This window comes from Crocuta crocuta, unplaced genomic scaffold (assembly GCF_008692635.1).
Source record: "Crocuta crocuta isolate KB4526 unplaced genomic scaffold, BGI_CrCroc_1.0 scaffold441, whole genome shotgun sequence".
Classification (NCBI taxonomy): domain Eukaryota; kingdom Metazoa; phylum Chordata; class Mammalia; order Carnivora; family Hyaenidae; genus Crocuta; species Crocuta crocuta.
In genome coordinates this window covers 691395-704797 of record NW_027527822.1, presented here as the reverse complement: position 1 = coordinate 704797, position 13403 = coordinate 691395, and the positions used below count along the sequence as shown (strand labels likewise).

General features: G+C 39.7%; 1 pseudogene; it reads left to right on the top strand.

Moving 5' to 3' along the window:
- Nucleotides 1-745: 745 nt before the first annotated feature.
- On the top strand, nucleotides 746-2299 carry LOC144241423 (olfactory receptor 2M5-like; annotated as a pseudogene).
- Nucleotides 2300-13403: the final 11104 nt, after the last annotated feature.

Here is a 13403-nt window from a genome sequence, read left to right as displayed (position 1 = left end):
AATGAAGAATACTTTGCATCTCCATTATACATTGTATCTTCTATATTCTTCCATATAACATGTGTCTTATTTTCTTGTCATTGCCATCTTCTTCAATAGAGTTAAAGGTCTCTAGCATCAGAAATAATACCTTATTCATCTTTGTCTTTCTAAGATTTAGCATAGTGATAAGAACATATTAGAATGGAAACTGGGTTATTGAGTGAGGATGGAACACATGTTATATACTTCTCAAAAGTTAAAGTAGGGCACTGATAGAGCATTAAGGGGGGAGAGGGGAATGGGGTCTTTCAACAATGACATAGAAGAGAGGGGAGGTGAAAGTACTGGCTCTGAGATACCAGTACAAGATGCAACCTGGATGTACCAGATGGGGGCAATATATTCTGTAAGTAAAGAAGATAGGTGGGGACATAAAATAACCTACTTATCCATGAAATTGGCTGAAATGCTGTCATTTGTAGAAATATCACAGCCTACTCATGCTGATAAGGGTTACAAAGGAAAGAACTTGGGGAACAGAACCCAATACATCTTTGTAATTTCTCCTAATTGGACTTGTTCCCAGAGTTGACTACTTCTAACAAGCCAAAAACTTGGATAAAAGAAATGAGACTTCAAATATGATTTTATCCTTTTGAGCCTATTCCCTAGTATAAAACATGTCAATATCCTTGTTTCTGCCATCATTATGATCTACAATGTGGCTCACAACTCAAACTTCATCCTTATTTTCCTGATCTAGATGGATTCTCACTTCCACACATTCACTTTTTTCCTGCTCAGCTAACTGGCTCTCATGGACCTGACATTAATCTCCTCCACTGTGCCCAAGATGGCAACTGACTTCTCAGAGAAGAGAAACAACTCACAGGTTGCCTGTGAAACTCAGACATTTTTTCTTCTAGACTTTAGTAGTTGCTGAATGTATCCTTATCGCCGTCAGGTCCTTTGACCTGTATGTGACCGTTTGTAACCTTCTGAGATACACCCTGATCATACACCAGAAAATACATCTGCAGATGACTTCTATCTGCTGGATGTGAGTGTCCTTACATCACTTGCACACACAGTGGATCCTATCTATTTCACCATCTGTGGTTCCAGAGAGATTTCCCATTTCCTCTGTGAGGTCATGGTCATTCTAAAATTGGCCTGTGAGAAGGCCGTAGTAATGACAACCATTATGATGCTTCTCATTCCCTTGTCCTTTATCTTGTCTTCTTATGTTCTCATCTTCCTTACTATCCTCTGCATGAACTCCTGGGAGGGCAGAAATAAATCACTGGCCATCTGTTCCTCCTCCTGACTGTGGTAAGCTTCCACTCTGGTCCAGCCATGCTGCTCAACATGAGGCCTAGTTCTTATCACAGTCCCAAGATGGGCCAGTTTCTCTTCATACTTGGTGCCATCCTCACCCCCATAATGAACCCCCTCATTTACAGCCTGAGGAACAAGGAGATTGTGTGTGCTCTGATAAAGGTGTTGGGATGCTGTCTAACCTCAAATTAGACCACAAATATAAGATGAATGTTAACCATTACCTATTTCTACTTCAGTCTAAATCAGCCGTTCTTAGATTTCCAGGTTTCAGTTCTGGTCTTTCATGATTAAAATTGTAATGGGGCGTGGGGGAGGCAAGATGGCAGAGAAGTAGGGAGCTCCATACATTTCGCCTGCACTCATCTCTCAAATAGAGAAGGCCTGAAGTCGTAGGACTCTGAGCCACAGGAGTTTGGGAAGAGAAAGAGACATAGTACACTGGGAAGGAAACCTCCTAAGTGTGTGAGTGAGAACTGGGGAAGATAAAAGCGGGAAGGGACCCAGAGACACGGAGGGAGGTGAGGAAACCCATCTTGTGGGCAGCTATGGTGAGTGATTGACCTGCGAGTGGTGGTGAGCTGCCGTGAGTTCAGGGGAAAGGAAAGAGGAGGTGAGATTGCACAAAGAACATTCCCTGGAGAAGAGAAAAACCTCGGTTTGGAAAGAGAGTGTTTTTTAGCTCTGGCTGGGGTGCTGACTTGAAAGTAGGTGCCCTGGTGCCAGAAGGAGCCAGGAAAAATTGAACTTCAGCGTGCCCAGCACCATCCACGGCAGCAGCAGCCCAGTGAACTGGCAGCAATGCCTGCAGAGGCGGTCCCAGCACCAGAAGAAGCGGCAGTGGCATGCTCAACAGTGGCCCACTGAAGCAGCTGCAGCCCGCTGCGACTACTCGGACTCTGCGGACCTGAAGTTGCTACGTTCCGCGAACGCACTAGGGCTGTATCCCTGCTTGAACCTGGTGGATCTGAGGCTGTGACACTTCTCCCACCCCCCACTCAACCTCCAAAAACAGGGAGCAGCGACCAGCTGGACTGTTCAAGGCGGTATAATAAAGCCTGCAGGCTGGGACCTGGAAATGAGGCAGAGCCTGGGGCACAGAACTCAGCTCACCTTGGCTATATCCTCAGAAGAGGAGATCTGACCCTAAGAAGTGATTTGCAACACTTGGTTGAGAAGGGACTAGGGCGACGCCATTCTTCTCCCCACAACCAACGAGGAGGGTCCTCAAGGAGGCCAGTGGACACAGTGGAGACAAGAACTGCCTACACCAAACCATGCCCATCCCCTCCAGATAGTTGTTTTCTTAGTAGCTGTTTTTACCTGAGCCTGAATTTGCGTGTTTATTGGTTTCGTCTGTGCATTTGTATACTTGTGTTCCCTCTCTGGTTGTCTGCTTTCTTTTTCCAGGGCTGCCTCAAGAAACAAGCCAAACTACACATGGTGAAGAGTCCCAACCACTACCGCTAGGGAAACAAAATAACCAAACGCTCAAAAAGAGAAACCAAGAGACACCATCCAAAGAACACTTCCTGAACACACAGACCCTGAATAGTCAAAAGAGCCCTCTCTTTTTTTTTTAATGTTTTTTATTTATTTCTAGGAGAGAGATAGAGACAGCATGAGCAAGGGAGGATCAGAGAGAGAGGGAGTCACAGACTGAAACAGGCTCCAGGCTCTGAGCTGGCAGTCAGCACAGAGCCCGACGCGGGGCTCGAACCCACGAACCGCGAGATCATGACCCAAGCGAAAGTCGGACGCTTAACCGACTAAGCCACCCAGGCGCCCCCAAAAGAGCCCTCTTTAATACAGCAGAACTCGCAGGGCCCGAGTGTACAACAAGCTTTTAAAAGTATCAAGAGATAGGGGCGCCTGGGTGGCTTAGTCGGTTAAGCGTCCGACTTTCGCTCAGGTCATGATCTCGCGGTTTGTGGGTTCGAGCCCCGCGTCGGGCTCTGGGCTGGCTGCCAGCTCAGAGCCTGGAGCCTGTTTCAGATTCTGTGTCTCCCTCTCTCTCTGACCCTCCCCTGCTCACGCTGTCTCTCTCTCTCTCTCTCCTAGAAATAAATAAAACATTAAAAAAAATTTAAAAAAGTATCAAGAGATAGAAAGCTAACCAAATGACAAAACGGAAGAACTCTCCTACAAAGAAACTCCAGGAAGAAATGACAGCTAGCGAACTGCTCAAAACAGATATAAGCAACATAACTGAACAAGAATTTAGAACAATAATCATAAAATTAATCACCGGGCTTGAAAAAAGCATGGAGGACATCAGAGAAACTATGGCTACAAACAATATGTAGCTTAAAAATAGTTACGGTGAATTAAAAAATGCGATAAAAGACATACATAAAAACTGGAGGCGTTCAATCACGGATGGAAGAGGAAGAAAGGAGAACAAGTGATTTAGAAGACACTACTATAGAAAAAGAAGAAACTGAGAAAAAGAGAGATAAGCTGATCCAGGAACATGAAAGAAGAGTTCGAGAGCTCAGCAATACAATCAAATGGAACAATATCGGTATCATAGGAATCCCAGAAGAGGAAGAGAGAGGGAAAGGTGCTGAAGGAGTCCTGGAAAAATTATAGCAGAGAACTTCCCCAACCTGGAGAGGGAAGTGGAAGTTGAAATTCAAGAAGTACAGAGAACTCCCCTCAGACGTAACGTGAATCGATCAACTACACAACATATCATAGTGAAACTGGCAAAATATAAGGACAAAGAGAGAATTTTGAGGGCAGCTAGGGAGAAAAGGGCCTTAACATACAAAGGGAAAAATATCAGAGTGGTGACAGACCTATCTACTGAAACTTGGCAGGCCAGAAAGGAATGGCAGGAGATCTTCAATGTGATGAACAGAAAAAATATGCAGCCAAGAATCCTCTATCCAGCAAACCTGTCATTCAGAATAAAAGGAGAAAAAAAGTCTTTCCAAATAAACAGAAATTGAAAGAATTTGTCACCACTAAGCCAGCCCTACAAGAAATCCTGAGGGGGACACTCTGAGGGAAGTGTTGCAAGGAATGTAAGATAATAGAGGCACCACCACAAGCATGAATCCCACAAAGGACACAATGACTCTAAACCCACATATTTCAATAATAACACTGAATGTAAATGGGCTGAATGCTCCAATCGAAACACATAGGGTAGCAGAATAGATAAAAAACCAAAATCCATCTATTTGCTGTCTACAAGAAATGCATTTGAGATTGGAAGATACCTTCAAATTAAAAGTAAGGGGATGGAGAAATATCATGCTACCGGAAGTTAAAAGAAAGCTTGAGTAGCTATACTTATATCAGACAAACTGGACTTTAAATTAAAGACAATAACAAGGGATGAAGAAGGGCATTATATAATGATTACATGGTCTATCCATCGGGAAGAACTAACAATGATAAATGTCTATGCACTGAATATGGGAGGTCCTAAATATTTAAAACAATTAATCACAAACAGAAACAACCTTATAGATAAAAATGTGCCAATAGTAGGGGACTTTAATGCTCTGCTTACAGCAATGGATAGATCAACCAGACAGAAAATCACTAAAGAAACAATGGACTTGAATGACACTTTGGACCAGATGGATCTGACAGATATATTTAGACCTTTAACCCTGAGGCCATAGAATTCATTTCCGTTTCAGTGCGCATGGGACATCCTCCAAGATAGATCACATACTGGGACATAAAGCAGTCCTCAATAAATATAAAATTATTGAGATCATACCATGCACACTCTCAGATCATAATGCTTTGAAACTTGAAATCAATACAGGAAGAAGTCTGGAAAACTTCCAAAAACATGGAGGTTAAAGAACACCTTACTAAAGAATGAATGGGCCAATCAGGCAATTAGAGATGAAATTTAAAAATATATGGAAACAAATGAAAATGAAAATACAACAATTCAAACTATGGGATGCGGCAAAAGCAGTCCTAAGAGGAAAATCCATGGCACTTCATGCCTATTTCATGAAATTAGAAAAAGTTCAAGTGCAAAATCTAACAGCTCACCTAAAGGAACTAGAGGCAGAGGAACAAGAGCACCCCAAACCCAGTAGAAGAAGAGAAATAGAAAAATCAGATCAGAAATAAACAAAATAGAGACCAAAGAAACAATTGAACAGATGAATGAAACCAAGAGTTGGTCATTTAAAAAAATAAACAGAATTGACAAACCTCTAGCCAGGCTTCTCAAAAAAGAGAGAGAGCGAGAGAGCACCCAAATAGACAAAACCATGAATGAACATGGTCTCATCACAACCAACCCCTTAGAAATACAAGCGGTTATCAGGGAATACTATGAAAATATATATGCCAACAAATTGGACAACGTAGAAGAAATGGACAAATTCCGAAACACACACTCACTACCAAAATTCACATGGGAAAAGATAGAAAACCTGAACAGACCCATAACTAGTGAAGAAATCGAATCAGTTATCAAAAATCTCCCAACAAATAGGAGCCCTGGACCTGATGGCTTCCCTGATGGATTCTACCAGATATTTGAAACAGAATTAGTACCCATTCTTCTCAAGCTATTCCAAAGCATAGAAATCGAAAGAAAACCTTCAGACTCATTTTATGAGGCCAGCATCCCTCTGATTCCCAAGCCAGACAGATCCCAGCCAAAAAAGGGAACCACAATCCAATATCCTTGACGAATACGATGCAAAAATCCTCAACAATATACTTGCAAATCGAATCCAACAGCGCATAAGAATTATCCACCAAGATCAAGTGGGATTCATTCCTTGGTTACAGGAATGGTTCAGTATTTGCAAATCAATCAATGTGATCCATCACATCAACAAAAGAAAAGATAAAAACCATATAATCCTGTCGATAGATGCAGAAAAAGCATTTGACAAAATACAGCAGCATCCCTTCTTAATGAAGACCCTTGAGAAAGTCGGGATAGAAGGAACTTACTTAAACATCATAAAAGCCATCATGACAAGACCTCAGCTAACATCATTCTCAAAGGGGAAAAACTGAGAGCTTTCCCCCTGAGATCAGGAACACGACAGGGATGTTCACTCTTACCACAGTTATTTAATATAGTGCTGGAAGTCTTAGCATCAGCCATCAGACACCAAAAGGAAATCAAAGACATTAGAATTGGTAAGAAGAAGTCAAACTTTCACTTTTCACAGACGACATGATACTCTACATAGAAAACCTGACAGACTCCACCAGAAGCCTACTAGAACTGATCCAAGAATTCAGCAAAGTTGTAGGGTACAAAATGAACGTACAGAAATCGGTTGCATTTTTATACACCAAAAATGAAGCAACAGAAAGTGAAATCAAGAAACTGATCCCATTCACCATTGCACAAAAAAGCATAAAATACATAGGAATAAACCTAACCAAAGATATAAAAGATCTGTATGATGAAAACTATAGAAAACTTATGAAGGAAATTGAAGAACACACAAAAAGTGGAAAAATATTCCATGCTCATGGACTGGAAGAATAAATATAGTTAAAATGTCAATACTATCCAAAGCAATCTGCACATTCAGTGCAATCCCAATCAAAATTGCACCAGCATACTTCTCAAAACTAGAACAAACTATCCTAAAATTTTTATGGAACCACAAAAGACCCTGAATAGCCAAAGTAATATTGAAAAAGAAAACCAAACCAGGAGGCATCATCATCCCAGACTTTATCCTCTACTACAAAGCTGTCATCATCAAGACAGTACAGTATTGGCACAGAAACAGACACATAGACCAATGGAATAGAATTGAAAACTCAGAATTGGACCCAAAAGTATACAGACAACTAATATTCGACAAAGCAAGAAAGAGTATCCAAATGGAAAAAAGACAGCCTGTTTAACAGATGGTACTGGGAGAACTGGACAGCAACATGCAGAAGAATGAAACTAGATCATTTTCTCACACCACACACAAAAATAAACTCAAAATGGATAAAGGACCTGAACGTGAGGAAACCATCAAAACTCTGGAGGAGAAAGCAGGAAACAACCTCCTTGACCTCCACCACAGCAATTTCTTATTTGACACGTTCCCAAAAGCAAAAGAATCAAAAGCAAAAATAAACTATTGGGACCTCATCAATATTAAATCTTCTGCATGGCAAAGGAAACAATCCATAAAACTTATAGGCAACCAACGGAATGGGAAAAGATAGTTACAAATGACATATTAGAAAAAGGGTTAATATCCAAAATCTATAAGGTATTCACTAAGCTCTACACCCGAAAAACAAGCAACCCAGTGAAGAAATGGGCATAAGATATGAACAGACACTTCTCCAAAGAGGACATCCAAATGGCCAACAGACACATGAAACGATGCATAGCATCCCTCCTCATCAGGGAAATACAAATCAAAACCACACTGAGATACCACCTCATGCCAGTCCAAATGGCTAAAATGAGCAAATCAGAGGACTCTAGATGTGGCGAGGATGTGGAGAAACGAGCACCCTTCTACACTGTTGGTGGGAATGTAAACTGGTACAGCCCCTCTGGAAAACAGCATGGAGGTTCCTAAAAAAAAAAAAATTAACCATAGACTCCCTATGACCCAGGAGTAGCACTGCTAGGAATTTACCCAAGGGATATAGGAATGCTGATGGGTAGGAGCATGTGTACCCCAATGTTCATAGCAACACTCTCAACAATAGCCAAACCATGAAAAGAGCCTCAGTGTCCATCAACGGATGAATGGATCAAGAAGATGTGGTTTATCTATATGATGGAATACTACATGGCAATGAGAAAGAATGAAATCTGGCCATGTGTAGCAACATGGATGGACCTTGAGGGTGTTATGCTGAACGAAATAAGTCAGACAGAGAAGGACAAATACCATATGTTTGCAAGTATAGGAGATTAGGAGGAACTTAATGGAGGATCGTGGGGAGAAGGAGGGGGAAATAATTGGAGGAGAGGGATGGAGGCAAACCATGAGATACACTTGAATGCTGAGAACAAACTGAGGGCTAATGGGTTTGGGGGCGAGGGAATGGGGGATGATGGGCATGGAGGAGGGCACTTGTGGGGATGAGCACTGGGTGTTATATGGAAACAAAGCAAAGTCTCATCACTAAATATAATAATTAAATTAATCTTAAATTCTACCTATTCTAACCCAACTATTTCAGTTTCTGTATTTTACTTTTTTCTCTCACGAATAATTTAGATTCCACATCTTGAGACATTTTTACTGTAATGTAACCATCCTCCCTCTCCCATCCCTCGGACCCTTTTGTATATGATAGAAGTTGTGATTACAACCCATTTTATTGCTTTGGTTTGGGTTCCATTATTTTACCTATAGGATGTGAAGACTCTCTATATATTTTCATTCTGATTATTTCCTTTTAACCTCTGAGGAAATTGTGTCTCTCTTCTCCCATATGAGATCAGCCAACTCATATACGATAATCTGAAGTCAGACTGAACTAAGCCTACCTTGGACTTGCAAAGAAAAAAATGCTGTGTATCCACCTAGTCTAGAGCTGGGAAAATCCTGGTCTCATGTAACTTTAACACTATTGCACTGACGATTCCTTAGTATTTACAGATCAAAGAATTGGAAGAGTTAGAATTAGTGGCTATTTGGCTTCTTAAATTTTAAAGATGAAAAACCCATATGAAGCCCAAAGTTAAGGAAAGCAGGAATATGCATTATACAGTCTGTGAATACTCCCACCCTCACCTATGTCCTCTCTTCTTTTGTACCTCCCTCGTCTACTTTTTCCTCTCTCTTTTTATCTGTTTCTCAATATCTCTATCTTTACTTGTGATTACTCCCAGCTCAGGTCTCCCATGTCTTTCAGTAGACCTTTCTTGATGACCTTTCTGAATTCTTTTGCCATTTATAGTCTTTTTCATTATTTTTTCCATTTTTTTCTCCAAATATTTTTTGTCATTTTCTCTTTCCCACCCCAAACCTCAACTTTAGTGTTAATGTGTAAATACAATTTGGTGATCAAATAGAATGAATTCTTACCATTTGCAACATTATGGATGGATCTATACAGTGTATTAGGCTAAGTGAAATAAGTCAGCCAGAAAAAGATAAGTAATATATGATTTCAGTCAGAAACACAACAGATAAACATAGGGAAAATGAAAGAAAATTAAGATAAAAACAGAGAGGGAGGCAAACCATAAGAAATCCTTTAATACAGAGAACAAACTGAGGGTAGCTGGAGGGGAGGTGGGTGGGAGCATGGATTAAATGGATGATGAGCATTAAGGAGAGTACTTGTTGGCATAAGTACTGGGTGTTATTTACAAGTGATAAATCATCGTGTTCAACCCCTGAAACCAATACTACACTCTATGTTAGCTAACTCAAATTTAAATAAATAAATTTAAAAATATAAAGTGTTGCAAACAGAACATTCTTGAATGTTCATTCATTGAAATAAGTTTTATATTTCTATATATTTTATGAAACAATATAGTTGAGTCTTATATACCTCACTCTAAGGAAAATAACCATTTACATTCGGGGGCTTTTCATAATTTTCATTTTATTATATGATATGATTAGAAAATTACTTTTTCATGTCCTAATATTAATTAATTCCCATATTATTAGTTAAGGATATAGACAAACAATCCAAGCAATTTACCCTTTCACTGGAATCCCAATCCTTAAATAATATTCCTTATTTCAGAAATATATTATGTGCTACCTTACCTCAATTCTCACTAGGCACTATACTAATCTCTAAGTAATGCTAAGAGCTAACTTTCTAATGCTTCATATAGTTAGCAATACAAGCTGAATGATTCCAACTGTGCGGATATTTCCTATTATGCAAGCAACATATCCAGTCAGTTGAATGAATCTTTCTAACTTTATAATTACCTCCCAGCATTGTATAGCCAGAGCTGCTTAGATATGTTTTCACTAATTTAATGTAACAGTGAATGACGTTCTTCTAAAGATTTGACACCAGAGTTTCTCAGAATTGTTCCATATGACACCAGCAAGAAGATGCAAATCAAAGCCATCTGAGTTACAGTGAGAAAGCCACCAACTTGCTTTCAAAATGGACTCTTCTGCGCATTCAGTTTCCCACCAAGTATGAACCTAAATGTAAACCAGATATATCCAGTCTTCTCCAGTCTCTTTCAGTTGAGCCCACCTTCATGTTGGAATTTAAGAGTATCTGATATTCCTCTGTCATACCTGGACGATTCTCACTAAGATTAAAACTATGTTATCATGTTCATGGGGTTATCCAGTCTTCCAACCCTAGATTTCTGTGTTCTCCAAACCAAGCATCTACTTAGTAACAATAAGCAAAATGGAATTTTCCACACATTCAAAATGTTTCACACATTTTAATATTGCTAATAGAGTCAGTGAAAAGTTTATATTAACAAAATGGAAAATAATTGCAAGAATTTACAAATACACAGACTCTGGTTTTCATACCAATAAACACTAACTTTTCCCCCTTTTCCATGAGTTTTCAGGTGAAATTTGTTAAGGCTCAGACATAAACCAGGAAATAAAATAGTCAATGCAGATTTCATTTTCCAGAACTATATTCTAAGGACTTCTTTGCATCCTCACTTCCACTCATCTTCCATCCAAGTTGTTTTGTTTTTTTTTTAACGTTTTATTTATTTCTAGGAGAGAGAGAGAGACAGCGTGAGCAGGGGAGGATCAGAGAGAGAGGGAGTCACAGACTCTGAAACAGGCTCCAGGCTCTGGGCTGGCAGTCAGCACAGAGCCCGACGCGGGGCTCGAACCCACGAACAGCGAGATCATGACCTAAGCGAAAGTCGGACGCTTAACCGACTAAGCCACCCAGGCGCCCCTCATCCAAGTTGTTTTTATCACTGGAAAAGTAATTAAAAATTCATCTTCATGCAACCTGTGCCTCATTGCCTGCACTAGCTTCATCCACCACCATCTCCAAGGCAACCTCCAACTTCTCAATGCAGAGGAAGTCTTCAAACATGCTGTGGAACACTTTTTTTTTTTTTGACATGTTACTTACTAGATGTTTCCTTTTGACTCCTCTGTCTGCTGAATTATTCCTGGCTCTCAAGTCTTGGTAAAATTCTCACAGTGCACTAGGTTATAATTGGCTTATTTTCCCTAAAGTTCATAGTGTATGTCATATATTCCACTACCAGTATTCTGGGGCTGGGTCATACTGAATCATGAGACTCAATTGTTAAATTTTCAATAATTTTTAAACAGTCTTTTTAAAAAATGTTAATGTTAATTTATTTTTGAGAGAGAGAGAGCATGATCAGGAGAAGGGCAGAGAGAGAGGAAGACACAGAATCTGAAGCAGACTCCAGGATCTGAGCTGTCAGCACAGAGCCCAATGTGGGGCTCAAGCTCATGACCTGAGCTGAAATAGGATGTTTAACCAACTGAGCCACCCAAGTGTCCCAAATTTTCAGTAATTTGAAAGTTGGTTGTTAAACTATTAGTAGCTTAAAACTGGCCATAGTAGAAATGTTTAAACCATGGTAATTAACAAACACTACCAATAAGGGAGTCTGTTTATTTCATTTTAGGAATTTGTTTTTGAGAGCTAATTTACCAGCATATCACTGTTTATATCTGTACCTTGAAAGAGATGCATGATTTCTTTGAAATTAGTATCCTTCTGAAGTTCACATCTGAAGATACCCCTAATGGAAATTATCGAAGTTTCAGGTTTTGTATTTCTTTAATACTTGATCTTCCTCCCAACCCTACAAGTACCCCCCACCCCACCCCAAGCACAGGAACATAACTCTGGCTAATCATTTTTGACCACCAGTATACTGAGCCCCTTCTTTGTCCAATCACTTTTAAATCTCTAGCCACCAAAACCACTCATCTCCAGAGGGTAAAACAATATATATTTTTCTTTAATACTACAATCCCATGCCAATACCCCTCATCTATTATCTAAAAAACAAGAAGCTGCTGATAGTTCAGAGGAGAGTATTAAACAATACACGTAAACAAAACCCAAGAGGCTTAAATAACCCCAAGCAACTGGAAGAAAGGTGAAGAAAACTGTAAGGGACATCATAATAAAATTGCTTAAAATCAGTGATAAAAAGACAGTCTTAAAGCACTGAGAAAGAAGAAAAACATATTATGTATAGAACCAAAATAGTAAGAATTATAAGAGACATCAAAAACAGTGTAAAGAGAAGGCAATGGACAAATATCTTCAGATTTCAGAAATTAAACTTGCCAAGAAATATATATGCAGCAAAACTTGTCAAAAATGAAGGTACTATAATGTTAGAAAAAAATGACAGATGAAGGACTCCTGAAGATAAATGTTATCCACATAAAAGCAATAACAACATTGAAAAGTTTTCCAGAATCAATTTTTTCAGAATTCTGGAAATTAAAGAAAGGCTTTAGTAATACAAGGACCATGTATTAAATAAAAACGAGTGAATCTAAGTAAAGTTAGCAAACACTGTGAACTTTTAACTTATCTGTTCCTATCTTTCCTTCTTGAAAATCAATGGCCTGTCCATCAACTGACAAATGGATCAAGAAGGTGTGGTTTATCTATACAATGGAATACTACATGGCAATGAGAAAGAATGAAATCTGGCCATGTGTAGCAACATGTATGGACCTTGAGGGTGTTATGCTGAGCGAAATAAGTCAGGCAGAATAGGAGAGATACCATATGTTTGCATGTATAGGAGGATTAGGAGGAACTTAACAGAGGACCATGGGGGAGAAGAAGGGAGGATATAGTGGGGGAGGAGGGAGGCAAACCATGAGAGACTCTTGAATGCCGAGGACAAACTGAGGGCAGATGGGGGTGGGGTGGAGAGAAAGGGGGTGATGGGCATGGAGGAGAGCACCTGTGGGGATGAGCACTGGGTGTTATATGGAAACTAACTTGACAATAAACTATTAAAAATAAAAGAATAGCAATGGCCTGCAATGATGATGTAAAACAGGGGCTGAGAAGCCAATGGAGGGGCGAGACAAAGTTGGATTTCCTCCAAGGCCTCATCCCCAGATAATTATCATATTTAATTGGTTTGTGGATCTCCTAGAAGACCCAACTAGGAGTATGGC